This window comes from Camelus bactrianus, chromosome 3, assembly GCF_048773025.1.
Source record: "Camelus bactrianus isolate YW-2024 breed Bactrian camel chromosome 3, ASM4877302v1, whole genome shotgun sequence".
Lineage (NCBI taxonomy): Eukaryota > Metazoa > Chordata > Mammalia > Artiodactyla > Camelidae > Camelus > Camelus bactrianus.
Window position 1 is genome coordinate 54,111,354 of NC_133541.1, and position 18,879 is coordinate 54,130,232.

The window sequence follows — 18,879 nt, forward strand, 5'->3', positions numbered from 1 at the left end:
CTTCTCACACGGCTCTTTGCAAAGGGCCCCAAGCACAGCACTTTACGTTTCCCCAGCTCGCATTTCAACAGGTTAAGATTTGCCTCATTATTCTCCATCCTCAGCATCTCCTGGAACCCGACTGTATTCATGATCACCCATGGCTCTTACGGCATCTGGAATGTGATAATATGGCTTTGGCAGCTCCCTCCAGGTCACCCCACCAGAAAATGGAACATGAACAGGGAGTGAGACCAGATATTAACTCAGACGGAGGGCAGGCATCCCCCAAACTCTGAAGCTTGTACATCATTCCACTTACAAGTCCACTGGTGGGCACACACTTGCCATGCTTACCCCTCCACTTCCCGTCACCCTCCGTGAGCTATTCTTTCTCAGCTCTCTTGCAACCATGTCTGCGGGTTGCACAGGCAGAAAGCAGGGCCATGGAGCTGGGAAGTGTTGAGGACCCTAGAGTGAGCACAGAGCTTTCCACAGTGCAGGGTGCCAGTGCACGTGCAGGTGGGTGTGTGCCTGTGTAACAGGGGGAGGGTGTTTTAGAAACAAGAGGGTGGAAAAAGAAACTGAGGTCAACGAAAATCTACTTGGGAAACATTAAGCTGATGGATTTCAGAGCATCCAGGCTGCAGAGGGAGAGAAAATGGAAACATTGGAGAGATTCAGTGATTCAGTGCTGAGCCTGCCCTCCACACTGTACATCCCTAAGTGGCTGGTGGACCCCGGGCTCTAATAACACATCTTCATCAACTGGCTTCCAAGTAGTCAGCCCCATGAAAGTGTCTTTCTTTTAAAAGGTTCCCATGCCATTTCCACTGGGATACAGGCAGAGTGAAGCGGAAGGCTTCTCTACTATAACCTGCCATCAAGGAGGTGGTGACTCCTCACTGGGGAGAGGCAATGCTTTGTCCCAAGAGGAGGCAACAGGTCATCAGGCTGTCCCCTGCCCCACCTGACCAACGCGAGTAAGTGTGTCTCCTTTACAAAGGCCTTTAAACATATTTGAGAAACCCAAGGGAAGGCCTTTTAAGAAGCAGCTGGAGGGATGGAGAAGCCATTGATTTGGGTCCTCTTCCTTAACTAGGTGATCCTCAGAGGTGATCGGAGGTAAGGCAAAGAGATGTAATAAAACGAATCCAAGAATTAAGGGGATGACAACAAAACTTCCACTTTCTTTCCTACATAATTAAAAAAAAACTCATTATGAAAAATTGCAAACATACATAAGGGTAGACCGAATAACATGATAAACACCAAGGCACCCAACACCCAACTCCAGCAATTATCCACTTGTGGTCAGCCTTCCTCCGCCTTTCCCTGCTTCCTCTCCTCCCCACATCATGTCAAAGCAAATCCCAGCCATCAGAACACTCACCTATAAATGTTTCAGTGTATATCTCAAAAAGACAAGGATTCTTTAAAAAAAAAAACCCATAATCACAATACTATTATCACAATGATAGTGATTTAATGGGCAAAGATGAGCAATGTTTCCTAGAACATTAACAACAACTCCCTAATAGCTTTACATCCTCCAGTGGTATGGTCTGAATGTTTACGTCCTCTCGAAATTCGTATGTTGAGATCCTAACCCCCAAAGATGATGTGATTAGGAGACAGGGCCTTTGGGAGGCACCACCTAAGTCATGAGGGTGGAGCCCTCGTGAATAGGATTGTGCCTGGATAAAAGAGGCTCAGGAGCTAGCCCCTCCCCTCTCACCACACAGGACACAGGGGGAAGGCACAGGGTACGAATCAGAAAGTGGCCCTCATCCGGCTGTGACCCTGCTAGTACCTTGAATTTGGACTTCCCAGCCTTGAGAACTGTGAGAAATACATTTCTGCTGTTAAAAGGCACTTAGTCTGTGATATTTTATCACAGCAGCCTGAACAGATCAAGACATCCAGTTAGCGTTCAAATCTCTGACTCCACGTGGTTTTAAAGACACTTTTCTGCATCACCTGCAGTGTGGCTGGGAGGACCACGTCCTAGTGCACGTAGCTGGCTTGGGGCTGCCCAGCATGCTTGCCCAGCACATCCTGTACTGGGTGGAGGGAGATTCATTTCATGTTGCATTTACACCTCCCAGCACAGAGAAGCACTCCCATTAAAGCATTTCCCTGATTTCCGGAGCCACAGGCAGCTTCAGAAAGCCAAATACTTTGGAAGGCCACCAGGGACCAATCTCACTCTGCCTTCAGGACAGCTCAGAACTCAGAATGGGCTGACACCTCTGCCCCATTTGCAGGGTCACTGGAGGAAACCCGGATGGCCCCTCTTCCCATCCCTCTCTGCTGAGGCCAATGATGTCCTGGCTGACACTTCTGTCGGATGGAGGCAGGCGGCAGGGGGTGGGGGTGGGGGGGATTGTGGGCGGGAGGAGGCAGCACACAGAAAGGCATGAATGTTAGCTATTCCACTTGCCCTGCTTTTGATTTTCTCAACTAATCAGAGCTAAAACGTTAATGAGTGCTCAAGGCTTCCATCTTAGGTAACAGACCTGCAGTACAGACAAGTGTAAATTACAAACTATGTCCTAGGTACTGCTGGGAGGGAATATAAAGATGAACAGACAGACATTCAGGTCCCAGTCTTTGAGAGGTTTGGAATCTAACCAAAAATGTGTATGAATAAGTCTGTCATAATGGGCTAGAGGTGCATCTAAGTGCTGAGTGTTCCTTCATTCCTGCAGGGCAGGGCGGTGGTGCTGGCGGGGAAGCCTTACCAAGGAAAGTTTTTTGAACTGGATCTTGAAGGATTAGCCAGATTTTATCAGGCAGAATAAGGCAAGAAAGGAGAGTCAAGGCAAAAGGAGCAGCATGAGGAAAGCACGGAGGCAGGAGAGCATACGGCATACCTGGGGGGACAGGAAGAACATGGCATTGTTGACCATGAGAACCAGTGGGAGGGACGGCCAGGACTCTGTGGCTGGCCCCACCCGGGCAGGGGCTCCACAGGGTGGACTTGAACCCAGCTCTACTCCGGAGCAACACTGGGTTCTCACTGAGGGATGCTAATCAGGCAAGCAGCTCTTATGGAGAGAATTTCAGGACCCCCTCTAGCCAGCGGGAGAGGCATCTGGTGGTAAACCTTTTGGCACATGTTGTGGGTGACTCTTTCCTACACCTACACCAGAGAGGGACAAACAAGGACACAGATGGTTCTGAAGCATGTTTGGGTAGAGGGAAGGGGCTGTCAGGTCTGGCTCAGCTCCACAGCCAGCAGCACTTCTCGCCCTTCAGCTGGAGCTGGGAGACCCAGGCCGCAGTCAGGCTGAGTCCGGCCAGAGCCCCAGGACCCGGCCCGACACCGGGCAGGCGCAGCCCTGCGGCGCTCGGTAGGAGGCATCCGGCCACACCCGCTGCCTGGAGGTTTTCACCCCTGGACTCCTGCTCTGATGACCACGTCCTGACAACCTGCCCACAAGACCTGGGGCCCGCCCTGCTCTCCCCACAGCAGGCGTGGCTCTGAACCCCATCCCTCTGAGGTGCTTCTTAAACTACAGGTCCATTTGCCTGGCCCTGTGATACTGGCTGACCCTGGGACCCCAGTCTCAGGGAGGTGTCGGTGGCGGCTGGATGTTGGCAGAAGGTGTAGACTGTAGAAGCCGGGCCCACCTCTGCCCCAGCCCCTTCCTCCCCTGTGAAACCACAGTCTGGTGACCCAGCGTGGTGAGCTTTCCACTGGAGCCCTGGGTCAGGCAGACAGTGGCCCATCTGCTGCCCCAGGCGAAAAGGCACTGCTTCTTTTCAGCAAAACTTGCTCTCCTAATCTCTATTTGCTTCTCCAACTTCCTGTCACCCTCATGCCTCACTGTCCCCCCCAGACCTCCCTACTGAGGCAGAATGTTCATTTGTCTGTTCTTTAAGTGCTCAGAGTAGGGCAGTCATTTTTCTTTTGGAGACAGACAGAGCCAGCAATGCAGGGAGTCAGGACAGGAGGGGAAGTAAGAATGGAAATGACTAAATTTACATCCCAAACCAGCTCTCTGATCCCATGAATTTCTAGTACCACTGGTATAAGTATTCCAGGGAGAACTCAGTTGTGAAAAGACAGGTAGAAACAGCACAGTGAAAACTCTCCTTTGAACTGAAAAATGAAGCTGGTGCCGGGGAGTTACTTGTTTCTCACTTGCTTTGGACGGAGATGGGCTAGAGAATTTGGAAACCTACATCCCATTTCAGAAAGCAGACGAGGTTTCCACGGATGGTCAGTTTGGCAGGGTGGTAGATTTGGTCTATTTTTGCCATGTGAGCTCATGTTCTGGGGGACACACTCTGCAGTTCTAATTCGAGATACCAACAGAGCTGGACCTTCAAGCACGTAACTGTAATTAGCACGGAATGGCTTTTGAGCTTTTATTTTGGACCTGTTTTCAAAAAACACAAGCGCTTCCTTCTGCAAACAGTGAGCACTGCCAGGAACTTTGTGAGTTAAACATCTTCAACCAGGAGCTGCACTCGGCCTGCCTGTGCTTTGAGAGTTTCAGGAACTTTCACCCACTGAACACTCCCATGTTCAGCTGTATCAGAAAATGATTGTGGTTGGATTTCTCTCGAACTCTCAAAAGGCTTTGAATCTTTGAGCTAATGTTAGCGAAGTTCAACTTCTTGCTATGCAGAAGGCTTTATACCATGTAACAACTTTGCAGTACAAGAAAAGTTGCGAAAATTTCTGTGGAAAATTTAGGTCCCAAAGGGTTGGGTTAAATTTAAGGTTTGGGAAAAAGTGTCTGAAGCTGCGGGTGTGACAAGAAATGGGCACTCCGTTCTCGTGAGGCAGCAAGAACACAGAGCAGGCCTGGTGACACAAAGAGCCCACACTTAGCCTGCCCATTGTTATTTTAGATTTCCTCCGTCCAACTAGACTGTGCATTTTCTGAGGTTGGCTTCCATATATGATCTCTGCCTTGCCCACATTCCCTAGCAGAGTGAAGCAAGGGATGTTCAGTCATGTTTTTGATTTAATAATGGAGGGCACACATTGACAGGTTAAACTTTTTTGGGGGGTGGCTCTTCTTTTGGTGAGTGGGATTCTATTATGGGTCATGAAACTGCTTCTTTTATTCCCTCCCCAAGAACCTAAGCTCTATCAAGAAGACACACTCAAACTAGCAGTGGGACCTTGAAATTCATCCTAGGAGGCTACTAAAGAGTTAATTCAGTTCTTATATGAGACTTATGAGGCAAGGCTTTAAGAATTACACACAATGGATTTATAACACAATAAGATTTTTTTTCTAAAGGACAAAAGTAGTGGCTGGGGACGTTTCAGATGAAGAAATAACTATGTTAACCTCCCTGCTTTTTAAACATTTGCATCTGTGAATTGCAGAGGCTCAACATAAAGCAGATTGCCTATATCCACTGAAAGTCATTCTGGCATGAGAAATTTCTCTTGCATAAAGCAAAACAGATGTGTGAGAGGGAAAAGCAAACTCTCTTATGGGTGTATCGACATTTGGAATTATACAGTTATCTCAGGAACTACATATTGTGTGAAGCAATGAATATAAAATCTTGCCCATACTCATGTTCCTAAAAACTCAATATAAAAAGCAGAAACTCAATATCTGGAAAATACTAATTATTAATGCAGATGAAAAATCTAACAGTGGATTCATATTTCATCCACTTTTTTTTTTAAACTGGAAGTATATCAGCCAACTGAACTAAACCTACACCAGAGATTAAACATTCAGAATTCTTGGCCAAGTGCTGCCTGAATGATGTGAATTCAGATTCATCTAACTGTTCAAGCGAGTAGAAAAAGTGCTACCTCCTTGTAAGCAGGAAAGAGTGCACCAGGGTTCTGTGCACAGGTGTCTGCATATTGAGATTGACAAGCAAATCAATTTGGAAACAGGAAAGGGCTCAAAGGCTGCCCTCCTTGGGGTACAGGTCAGACTCTACACAGCAGTAGGCAAGTGCTTAGTGTCTGCCAGGTCTGATCGTGGGAAGCACACAAGAGAAGCACAAACGAGAACGCAGGGACTGAGCCCAGAAGGAAGCACAGTGTCCAGGGGGCACCCACCTGGCCTGAGAGAAAAGCATTTACGGTGAGGAGGAGAAGAGAGAGCAGACCAACTCCTCAGTGAGCAATCATTGTGAAACCAGGCTGGGAGAGTTGTCCAAGGAAACTTCAAATATGATTTTCATGTTAAAAACAAACCAACCATACATATACATGTATATATACATGTATATACATATACATATACATATACATATACATATATGTGTAATAGATGGGGAATGGCAATATAACAGTCAAGATCAATTTAGTAGAAATTAATGCTAATACTATTAAAATAATCCCAAACATTTGATATGGATACATTACAGAAACAACATACACACACACACACACACACACACACACAATATAGCATTTGCTGCAGCTTAGAGGGTTCAGAATTTTCCTAGACACACATGAACATAATAAGAATTGGTGATGTGAGAAATAAAATTCAGAAAATATGAGTGTACATAGAAAGAATAAGTAAATATATTACCACTAGTAGTTTTTCTACCCATGCAGTTATACATACTAACTTTCAGATACAGTCTCTACCTGAAGCCACACAGCATTAATTTATCACTTAAAAAAAAACCCACAGCAGTGATCTGTACTCTAATTTCTCAACTCTAAATAATAGAGTCATGCAGTACCATACAAATACCCACTTTTCTCATTTTGTACTTATTACAAGTAAAGCAAAACAGAGAGCTCTCTTCATTTTCTTCTGATTTTACTAAACATATTTTCTGAAATTGTGTTCTGATATTCAAAAGTGCTTGAGTGAGAAAGAATTACAAAAAGTATCAAGCACTCTCCGATAAAAACACTTGGGATAGTGATCAGTTTAAAAAGAATGAACCCCGAACATGGGTTCTAGGAATAAACAAAGGCTCCACATTGCAAAAGGTTGATAGAGTGTCTTTACATTTAATTTTGTGACCACTTCCTTGATTTCACTGATTGGCAGTATAGTTTGAGACATCTGTAGGCCTGCCACTCCTGATGGAAAGTATACAGAGCAAAAAAGTACACTGGAAAAAAAAAAAAGCTCATTGTTAGCGAAAGCCTCGGCATCTGAATTTAATAATCAGATGCCATTTGGAGCCTACATAGTTTTTCAACAATAGAGACACTTAAATCAGGCTGAAATTATACATAACTCATGCACAGATTTAAATGCTGATTGATTTCTCTCTATATGTACATGTGCAATCTCTTGTGAGGGATTCTTAAAAGGAACCTACTAAGGCAGAGGAATGAGGTTGTGGTTAAAGAGGGGTCATCAGCGATGCAGAAAGGAGGGATGAGTTCAGTGTCCCCTCCGCCGCTATGAGCTGTCTGCCCACAGGAGATCACAGTGTCTTCATTCATGTATTTCCGCCACCTGAAATGCCGCCTCCCTCCTTTAAAAGCCACGCTGAAATCCAATCTCTTTTCTGAAACCCTCTGAGAACTCTATTCAGGAATCTCCTTCTTCTCTCCCTGTACTATCTCACCCATTAACCACTTTCTCTACCATTCATCTAGCTCTTCAGCATCCTCTGATGCCTATTATTTATCTCGAAATATGCCTACATTTTATTTTGCTGACTCATTCACATGCTCTTTGAGGACAAGGAACTCTGGCTTATGCTCTTTCCATCCCGGAAGCAACCTTTTTCAAAGTGTCATCGTTGTATCATTAGAACCGCCTGGGTGTTTGATCAACCTCTGGCTTCAGAGATCCTGCCGCTGTATGGAGGGAGGGCCCAGGAAGCTGCGTTTTTAACGTGCTGCCTAGATGACTTTCATGTGCTCTAAAGACTGAGGACGACTGTATTCAAGGACTATATATAAGAAACAGGAGAGTGCTGTAAACATAATCAGTACCAAGAAGTGTTTGTTGAATATGTAAAGGCACACCAAAACCCTACACTAAGCCAAACCAAAACAAAAGCAAGCAGACAAACCAAACCCTCCCAAAAAAGGTGTAAAATTAAAGGCATTAGGCTTAATTTTACGTCTATAAGCTTAATTACAATGCAATTACCTTTTCACGAAGTTGACTGAACATGAACTTTATTTCAAAGAAAATGCTTATTTTCTAGTCTAGTCTAGGTTGCTGAACAGGGCAAACCATCTTTCCTAAACTCCTAATTAGGAGGTCACATGGCCACCTCCTTTTTCCCTCTCTGCCCTTCCTTCCCTATTGACTTCCCCCAAGAATTTTTTCCTTGGCTTTCCTTCTTGTCTACTGCTCCTTCCCTGCTTTTTGTCTAAGAAATGGATTACTTTTTACCCATTTCACTGTGACTCACAAGATCAAGATAAGGAGAGAGCAGGCATAGAGAGCAGAGCCCCACAATTTTATATAGTACCTTATTCAGATCACAACAGGACCCCCTTCCTGTGCCAGGAAGCATGAATTGGCAAAAGAAGGACAAACTGTACCCTTGCACAGTTAGCAACCTGTGGAACTGTGCATGGCAGTTTGTCAGAAAAGGGGGAGGAAAATATTTGAGCCTACTATTCTTGCTCCCACATTTTCCTGAAGATCACTTTTCTGGATCTCTATTTTTATCCGACTTTAATTTTTTTTTTTTTAACTCGGGTCCAGGTGCTACTGAGTAATAAGGAAAGTGCCAAGCATTGTTCATTTGAATGAACAAAGGGAAAAGAATTAACACATTGGGAAAAGTGAAATAAAGAACTCTGGAATTATGAGGGAGACTGAGGAATTCTCACTTCTGGAGATGTTTTGAAATAATACAGGGAAATGATGTGTTTTTGGTAGTTTATGGTTGATCTGAGCAAGGTAGCCTCCTGGGACCCCTTCTTCTCCATGAAGGCACTTTCCCTACAATGTGAGGCTTCTGGTCCCTGCCTCAACTGTCATTTCTGCTGGAGCCCTGAGGCCTTGAAGGCCCCTTTCGGAACCACAACCTGAGCTCTGATGTCCCTGCTTCTCAGGGCCTAAGTGGCCTCCTTTAGCAGAAAGCTGGTGGCAGGAGCAACAGCAGCAGGCCCTCAGTCACGTCTGGAAAATGTATAAAAGCATTTTCCTAAAGTCATGTAGATTTCTCAGGGTACAAATTTGATCAGGACACCATACCTAGTCTAGGAGGTATCTCATAAACCACAGGGACCCCACGTTCCCCTTTGTTATTCTAACGCTTACAGGGCCTTGCAAAGAAACTTCTCTGCAAAAATGCTTACTGAGTAAAGGAGTTGAATTCCTCTTCTGATTCTGCCTCCAAAAGTCCTTTTGTGTTTGGCTTCTGGAGAACATTTCCTTCCTTGTGTCATTTGTCATCCCTCAACCCTTGATTATGGTTTTCGGGGCCCTAGGCCCTGGACCTCAAGGTGTCATTTCAAGGTCAGATGGAGCCACACCCTGGGTGGCTGTGGTTCTAAGCCCCGTGACCTTTGCCCCCTGGTATACTCCCTTGATTATGTGACTTACGTGGCAAAAGGGACCCTGCAGATATGATGATGGGAGATTATCTGGGTGGCCTAACCTAATCACAAGCCTTTAAAAACAGAGATTTCTCCTGCTCAGAGCAGAAGAAAAGTCAGAGATTCCAGATCTAAAACGGATTTGATAAGAGGAAGATTCTTTCTGGCTTTGGGGTCAGCGGGAAAAGACATGAGAACAGATCCTAGAAGCGGGGAGCAGTCTCTGCAGGGAGAACAGGGACCTTAGTCCTACAACCACAAGCAACCAAATTCGGCCAACCACTTAAAGCGCCTGGAAGCAGATTCCTCCCCAGAGCCTCCAGGTGGGAGCCCAGCCTGATTGACACCTGGGCTGCAGCCTTGGGAGGCAACCCAGTGGAGCCTGCCCAGACTTTTGACCTGGAGAACTGTGAGGTAATAAACGGGTGTTGTTTGAAGCTGTGAAACTCGTGGTCATTTGTCACACAGCAAGAGGAAGTGATGCCAGCAGCTCCCTGGGCGTGTCTGGAGCAGGGCTCCCCATGCCTTCCGACTCTAGTCCAATCACTTCTCTTCTTGGAGAGATAAAGAATGGGCATTTGTAGACCCCAAACAAACTCCAGCTCTGGTTCATATTATTGTTGTCCTTGTTCACTGACCCATTCAACCAGCTGCTTCATCCTCTCCCCTATTAGCGCTGCCCTTCCTGATCCCGCACATCCGTCAAATCTTCCTTTCTGCCCTCTGTCTAGCAGGGCTTTATGGTAAAAGCCTCTATGCTCCAGCTAATCCTTTATGAACTCAGCGCTCGGCTTCAACATAAGCACTTAGAAATACAAATACAGACCTTGGAGTTCTTCTACACACAGATCTGGAGGGATCAGTGGGTGTGCCTTTAAGAATTAGATTATGTGACTTGCATAAAATGAACTTGACAGAAATGAATCAAATTAAGACCCCCGACATACAAACAGGGTGGCTCAGACTTGAGCATGTGGGACGAAGACAGCCACAATCCTGGATGCTTTTATTCAGACTTGAGATAACTATCTGAGATAGAAACTCCACGTCTAAGGTTTGGAGCTTCACCCGCACTATGCCGTGCTCAGCGTAACAGCACTCTAGAATCTAGTTCTCTTCACACTTCATCCCTCCTTTTTGAAATCTTACTTCCCTTGTGTTTAAATTGAAAGAACCCATCAAACAAAGCTGCTGGTATTTCGAAGAGAGAGAGAGGAGACAATTTTCAAGTGCCTTGTTTGATCCTCTATCATAACTAAACCCCCCCTTTCTCCTGAAGCAATTTGGCTCAGTCCTCTTTTTAGGGTTTACTGTATTCTGCCTTGAATTCTAAGTGGCTGCTTATACATGCTCCCACCCTTAGCTTCCTCCAGCTTCTCGGGGGCAGGGGCCATGTCCCCTTTATCTTTATATCTCCCCGGGCTGCGCACGGAGCGTTCAGAGTGAACTTCTAGTTCACTGCTAGTGAGCACTGCTTGGATTTATAGTGGAGCTCTGCCTTGCTGTCAGGTTTCAGGTAGGGGCTTAACATCCCTTGATCCAGGGAAATAAGAGCCAGGCGGCAGCTGCACTCAGCGCACTCCTGGAGTCCCCTCACAAGAGTGACGGGCTGGTGGGAGGTGACGGTCCCACAGCCCCAGGAGGCTGAAAAGAACACCTCGAGGATGGAGGCTCCAGATGGAGAGGAGGGCGTGCCAACCTCACTTCCCGCCCCTCGGCCCACAGCAGCAAGCAAGGTTGCTCTCTAATTTGATCTTTCCTCTGCCTTGGCCAAGGCCAAGTGCATTCCCTGTAGAGCAAATGTGAAACAATGCAGTTGCTGTTTCAAAAGCAGAAAAAGAGAGTGGTGGTGGGAAAATGTGAGGAAAGTATTTTTCTTGATTTATTTTTTTTAAATCTACATTATGGGAGAAGTAGTCATGAAGATAAATATAATATGCAGTAAACTCTGAACTGTGAAGGAAAAACATTTTCTATTGTCCTTTAAAATCTTTGACAGCATTGCAAATCAACTCTACTTCAATTTAAAAAAAATGATACTGACAAAAAATATGACAAAAATGATACTGTCAAAAATTATGTTAAAAGATGTTTGCATATTAAACTACTTATATTTAAAAAAAAAAAAAAAAAACCAACTTCCACACTTTAATCATTCAGTCCCATAGCAAACTTTGCATACACCCTGACCAGGACATGCTTTGCTTTGTGCGACTCCTGTACCTGCTTGATCTTTGGACCAGAGGGTCTCCAGGGCAGGGACCTCTCAGTCCGCCTTCAGATCCCCGGTGCCTAGCACAGTGCCTGGAGGACAGCCAGAGCTCAGGAAGTGGTGGTTGGCCAGCCAGGGAGAGTGAACTGGGGCAACAGAAGCAGAAAGGCTAGGGCAGAGCCTCAGGGGGTGGGGCAGGGCATGCTTCCCGGGGAAGGGTGATGAGCACAAATGTGACAGAAAGGCCAAGTCACCTCACCCAGAAAAGGAGTCAAGGGATTTGGAAATTAGGAGGCTACTGGTAACCTAGGGGGTATTTTGGGGAGAAGGCAGATTGTGGTTGGGTGAAAAGTAAATGGGAGAAACACTCACTACTGGGCACAAATAAACATGTTTTGGAAAATTCATCTGAATGTACATTCTTGCATGACCAGTGAAATAAACTGCAGAATACTATGCAGCAGCTAAAACAATAAAGTAGATTCATATCAGGGTTTCTCAACCTTGGCATTACTGATATTTGGGGTGGGATGTCCTGCATCGCTGGTCTCTACCTACTAGATGTCAGTTGTACCTGAAGTCAGGTTGTGACCATCAAAAATGTCTTTAGAAATGGACCCCAGCTGAAAACCACTGCTTTATACGTCCTGACCTAAAAAGATCTGCAAGGTAGATCATTGAGTTAAAACAAACAAACAAAAAAGAAAAAAATGCCGAAAAACAAAACAGTATGGCAAAAAAGTACATTTTATGGTAGCATTTATGCCCCAAAAGTATTTTATATACACACGTACATCCATAAATCCGTATTACATAAGTACATCTACAGCGGTCTAAAAGGACAAAACTGCTAACAGTGGTCATCTCTGGGGAGGGGACTGGAGCTGGGGGTCATAGTGAATTTTGGCTTTACTGGTACAGCCTGTGGTTTTTTTTGGGGGGGGGGTAATTAGGTTATTTATTATTTTAATGGAGGTACTGGGGATTGAACCCAGGATCTTGAGCATGCTAAGTGTGGTCTATCACTGAGCTATACCCCTCCCTGCTTGTATTTTTTTAAAACATGAAAACGGAAATATACTTGGTGTTAAAATTATATAGTTTGTAAATAAATGGAAATTGACAATATGGAGAAAGCACATGTAAGTCACTCCTTGACAAATTTAGAGATGAAGAAAAAGATGGCCAGGATAAAGCTGAATTAAAGAAAGGAATTTTTAGGATGTGAGAAAACTGAGCACTGCTAAATTCAGTCAACTTACAATTTTGTATAAAGCGTTGGGGGGGGGTGAGTAACTTCTAGAATGCTTCCACTTATTAGCTCAAGATTTCAACAATGCTTTGCCAGCAATGACTTTCCCACTCCAGTTAAATTTGCACGAAATGACAGAATTTCTCTTTCTGTTTTTCCACCGCATGTTTCTTTAATTTGTGTTTCTTTGGTGTGTGTACAGCTTTCTGTAACTGAAGTGCTGATGCCATTATGGAAACGGTCACTCTTCAGAGTTGGGAAGACCTGGACTAAGAGCTGACTGTGACTTGTGTTTGGTCTGGCATGGCTGGCTACACTGCAGGAGTGTGTTTGTTTTTCATTAATTTGTTTGTCAGTTTTCTCCATGATCTATGGAACATTTATTTCCCCTGAAGCAAATGTCAGAGGTTTCTCTTGGTTCTGCCGGGGTAACGAATTGTTGAGAAAAAGAAATTTTTCTTATGTGCTATTTGATTGTGGAAGAAGACATTTTGTGACCTTTTGCTATTCTACAGTGATAATGAATTTCCTGACAAACGTGGAAACTTTGGGCTTCTTTATTAAAATAATAAGGTTTGAGGAATAACTTTGACCTGGACCTTTGTAGAATTAATCAAATACAGATTTGGGAAAAATTGATGAGTTTGGTCTTTACCGAGCCACTCTAATTTATTCCTGTCACTGAGGCAGTACACAGATCTATACCACATAAAAACATCAAACAACTACAGACACAAGTTCCAGAACAGAGATTTAGACATGTTTGGTGGGAGAGGGTGCAGGCTCCGGGACTTTTCACCTGATCGCAGGGTTGCTTGGCTTCCTGTCTCTCTTTTTTTTTTTTTTTTTTTTTTGGTGAATTGCAAAAGTAACAGTGTATACTTGCAAAAAAAAAAGTGGGCTTTACTGAACAGAATGAAAAAGATAATAAAAATCATCTATAATTGCATTCTCCAAAGCGAATGGACCATCATAACATTTTGGTGTATTCCTTCTAATCTTGTTTTGATGCCTGTATTTCTGTATATAATTGAGATGATACTGAATATAAAATTCTATATTTTATTTTTAAATTAAATAACGCATGTAATGTTTTGTTTCTAATCTCTATACAGTTTAAAGGAAAACTCTCCTGAATCCTCTTAGGATGTTCCAAACCAAGGCATCAATTCATGGGGAAAAAAAAGAATAGGTTTTCTTCTTTGCAATATTATAGGAACAACAAATTCTACCATTTTCCCTCTAAATGTGGCAAGTGACTAGATATTTTTCTCAGATGCTCTGAAATTGGAGACATGTTTATGCTTTTATTTTTGAGAGGTGAGAAGAGAAAAGAAGCTTTCTGAGTCCAGGATGCATGATGAACTCACACAGGGACACTGGGTGAGGATACCCCGTGTTCCTCGGAGATAGAGAGACAGAGAGACAGAGAAACAGGTGTCCCGGTTCTTGCTTTGACCAGCCAGATGGGTGCATGTACGTCAAAACCCACCCCAGAGTAACCTCTCAGTCATTTACAAAGGCATGAACCTGGGGAGTTTCCCTACTTTTCACACAGAAGTAGCTCTGTTAGTCACCTAGTGTCTCCACGCATTCTCTCTGGGGATTCATCGGAGTTGGCTTATATTCATCCCCAATACTCTGCGAGATCAGAGGAGGTACCTGAAAGGAGTCAGAGCCCACAACCCAAGCAGCCTCTCAGAGAATTTGGGGAGAAGTCTGAGGAAGTTGGCTACCTCATTCTTGACTTGGGAACCACTTCCTGGGTGGTAAATGCTCAGTTCACCACCATTTTTTGGAAGTTTGGGTTTTCTTTCTGAATGGTGGCAGAATGAGAACATCAGGAACAAAAGGAAAAAGAAGCCAAACTTCTGAAATAAGCTCTAAACTCTTCACTCCTCACTGGCTGGAATATATTTTGATTTTTTTTTTTTTAACCAAACACTAGATTACTTTAGGATCAGAAAACAATTTGGCATTTGGACAATGAGAGAGACAGTGTAAACTGCTATCCAACTGGCCTTAATAGTAACTTGGGTGGAAATTTATCAAGACCTGTAAAACAGTTCTCAGATTTAAGGTCTTGTATTTCTGTCTTCAATTGCATATCTCACAAAAATATTTATTTAGTGTTAAATCAAATATTTATGCATATATTTTAAATTGTAAACCTTGAGCTTCAAATCAAATGTAAGTCCTTCTAGACTAGAAATTGGCTACTCAAAGTACAGAGAATCAGCAGCATTGGCACCACCCGAGCGCTTGTTAGAAATCCTGAATTCAGGCCCCGGCCCAACCCAACTGAATTAAGTGATCCCTGTGCTCATTCAAGTTAGTGAAATACTGGTTTAGAGGCGGGTGACAGACAAGACTTTTGGAATGCAAGTGTTTCACCTGGTGTCACAGGGGTTTGTCGGCAGTGCAGGAAAGTTGTTAGTACTGTTCACAGACTGCTTTTTTCTCCCCCAATAACAGCCTAATTTCTAGGATTATCTTTTCATCACCACCTCATCGATGGTCAGAAGCTGCCCCTGACTGTTGAGAGAGACTATAGCTCGGGTAACTATCGGTGATTTTCTGAGGTGGGGAAACAATACCAGGATTATTATCCTCTTAATGTGGGGTCAGGTTAAGATAGAGAAAAGAGGGTGACTGGTGTGAGGCTGGAGTTCTGCACTGATGAGACAGTGCCCTTCGACAGACATGATTAGGAACTCTAAGGAGTGTTTTTTTTTCTCACTTGCTCACTTCTACTTCTAGAAATAAAGCAGCCTACGTGCAATATGTGTTTTCTAGAGGGCTTAGAAATAGTCCCAAGGTCACAAATGTGTTTGGTTTAGCAGCTAAGGGAATTTAAATTCAAACCCAGTTGGTTTTTAACTCAGCTTACACACCAAAACTTGATGAAGTGCCATCACGTTATCTAAAAGAAAGCAGATACTGCGCAATGGAGGAGCTGATGTCATCCTTGGAACTGCCAAACCATCAACAATTTGGAAAGTGAATTTTTTTTAAGGGAAAATACAAAATTATGAAAACATGGAATTCTTGATTTGGTACATGCTCTTTCAAGTGTCTGGTGATTTATGTACATCTCTTTCCATTTTTTTCTAATTTGGTTTCCACTGCCAATATTTTCACTCTAAACGAATGTATACTCATTTGAGCTCAATGCAGGAAATATGCCACCCTTTATAATTTGTGGAGCGGGTAGGAAAAAATAACTTCATATAAATTTGAAAATACAGTTCAAAAAGGGAAAGGTTTAGATTTTTTTCAGTCTCTAACATTAAAATTTTTAAGCATTAGTTATTAACAGTTAGAAATCAGGTACTATATTCTAACCTGTCCAGGAAATGACCAAAATCCAACCTTCAACTTTCTTTAAATGAAATCTATATCCTACAAATAATTCTTACATCTCAAGCAAAAGATTATAAGGCAAGGTGGTACTTGAGCTGAGTTTCCTTCTCTTTCCTCTTTAATTCTTAAAAATATGGACTGCGTCACAAATTTGCATGTCATCCTTGTGCAGCGGTCATGCTAATCTCCATATTGTCCCAATTTTAGTATATGTGTTGCCGAAGTGAGCACTCCTCTTTTACTCTTATTTTCTCTTCTGAGAAAGGAGCTAAAAGTCACAGAAGTACCAAATTATCTTCTGGAAGGAGTTTTTACAAAATGATATAAAAGACAGGTTCTGAAATGAGTTTTTATAAGTGGTCAAAATAATTGGGACTTCCTGCCTAAGTCACTCTAGATCACACTAGTGTCAGACTCTCACTTGCTACCCACTGAGCCAAACCTAAGTTTTTTGTCTTACTTGATGAACAGAAAGTAGCTGTTACAAATCAAGTGCCTCTGACATCTGTCCAATCTCTTTTTAAAAGATCTGTTAAAGCCTCTCCCAAGTCTTTCCTTTTTTCCATTTCTCTTTAAATAAAGGAAGACATTTATTTGAAAAGTGCTTTTTGCTGTGCCACGGCTCCAGATGCTTGAGTACAGTGATCAATACAAAAGACAAAAACGTCTGCCCTCACGGAGCTTAGATTTTAATGAGAGAAGAAGATGATAAACAGATAAGAATTGAAAACATAATTATGCCAGATGTGATATGCACTCTAAAGAAAAAAAGCTGGTATGGGGGACGGGGTGGGCGGGTGCCTAGATAGCGTCTAGAACACAGTGCACTGTCAACATTCTTTTCTTTATTTCCCTCCATGTGAGTTTTCACAATTCTCTTTCTTAATCATGTGTGTACCCTGTTCAAAACTGCTTATATGGACACAGCACAGAAAGGGGGCAACTAGCACAGGTATCTAACACCCCTCACATTTGAAAGGGAGGCGCTAAAGCTGACTGAAAGCTCCTTTCCTGAGAAAACTGTAGGGCACCCAGGGAGCTAAGAGTCACACTAGACACTTTAACAAACATTCCTAATTTGGAAATCAGGGCAGGTCATGTGGCAGAAAGGAAGCCTCCAAGTGAGAACCCCTTTCATGACTATGAGTCAAGAGTATTAGAAATCACCTATGCCAGGAAGCAGAAGAGCATCTCTAGCACACTCAACAGGAAGACTGGAAGATTGCATGCAAGGGGGCCATCTTAATCCGGGGTACAGCAGCACCAGGAAAGGAACTGGACAGAGTCACCTGCATACCGGAGCAGGACCTGGGCTGATGAGAAATGACCATAAAACTGGCACCACATCAATGGCTCCATCAAATACAAAAAGACCACCTAGAGATTATTTTCCCTTATCAGGATGGCTCACAGCACGACACCACTTCTCCTCATTTATAAGCTATTAGATCACTGAACCAGCTCAATGTAACTCATATAAACCAGTCCTCCTGCTCTTGTAGTGGAGATTATTCTAACAGCATGCAGAGATAAAACCCAAAGATAATCCATCCCTGCCATGTTTAGCAAAAAACAGCTAATTTATACTCAGTAACAAAACATGGAACATATTAAGACATGCAGAAATTTGAAAATATTTCACAACATAAAAGGAGGAGATGAGCATATCATTGTGGAGGGAGAGGCAGAGTACATCTGAAAACTAGTTACTGAAGAAAAAGAGGAAACTGTCAGCATCAACTCTGTGTACTAAATACAGTCAAGTGAAATATTAAATCTGTGAAAGAAGATGCAAAAGATACAATGATAAGTTTAGTAATTTTTTTTAATAAAAAGAACTGAAAAGCCTACAGAAAGGCAGTGAGGAGAGGTAAGTGCTGTACTACCTTTTGAAATGCCATTGGAAGCAAGTGAGATCTGCAAAAAAAAAAAAATTAGCAAAATGGAACTCACCCCAGACTGCAGGTGAAAAGGGCAAAGAAATAAAAATGAGAAGTGAAAGAACACATATATGAAGGAGAAAGGCTAGCCAACATACATGTAAGTGGTGTTTAAAAGACCAGAGTACATTTAACAGAGATAAAAATCCAAACATACAGCAGCTTAAAACCTTCCTGGGATTAAAAGAAAAATAAACTTGAATTGTTTAGTGATCACTGTGTACCAGGAAAAACTGGTGAAATAAGTCCAAAATATGCAGATGATATAAGTGTTTTTAACTATCAGTACCAAAGACAGAATACTATAATTATCTACGCAGAGGGAGAAAAACTGGATACCTGCAAAGCAAGGCTATCAGGCTGTACTGAGATAACAATGGATGTCAGAGACCGTAAGCAGTGTCTACAGAATCGTGGAGGCAAAAATTGTGACCTTGGGATGATTTACCCAACAAAGTTGTCATTATGTGTGAAAGTAACAGAAAGACAGATTCTCAAATATGCAAGGCCACAGAAAGCATACTACCCATGAATTTTCCATGGAAAGAAGATAATTCAAAGATATACCTAAGTCAACCTAAAAAAGAATCAAAATAAAATTTCTATTTCAAAATAAAATTAGTTATAGTAAAAGGACGTAAGCATTGAAATCTATAAG

At 43.1% G+C, this 18,879-nt stretch overlaps 1 protein-coding gene and 1 non-coding gene across 2 annotated transcripts in view; both read right to left on the reverse strand.

The window, feature by feature from the left end:
* Positions 1-18,879, reverse strand: part of ARSB (arylsulfatase B) — a 143,943-nt gene that overhangs the window by 29,203 nt on the left and 95,861 nt on the right. The gene's annotated exons all lie outside the window — the stretch shown is intronic.
* On the reverse strand, positions 16,409-16,512 carry LOC123615131 (U6 spliceosomal RNA). The gene has a single exon (XR_006722695.1). It is a non-coding gene; the product is annotated as a U6 spliceosomal RNA (small nuclear RNA).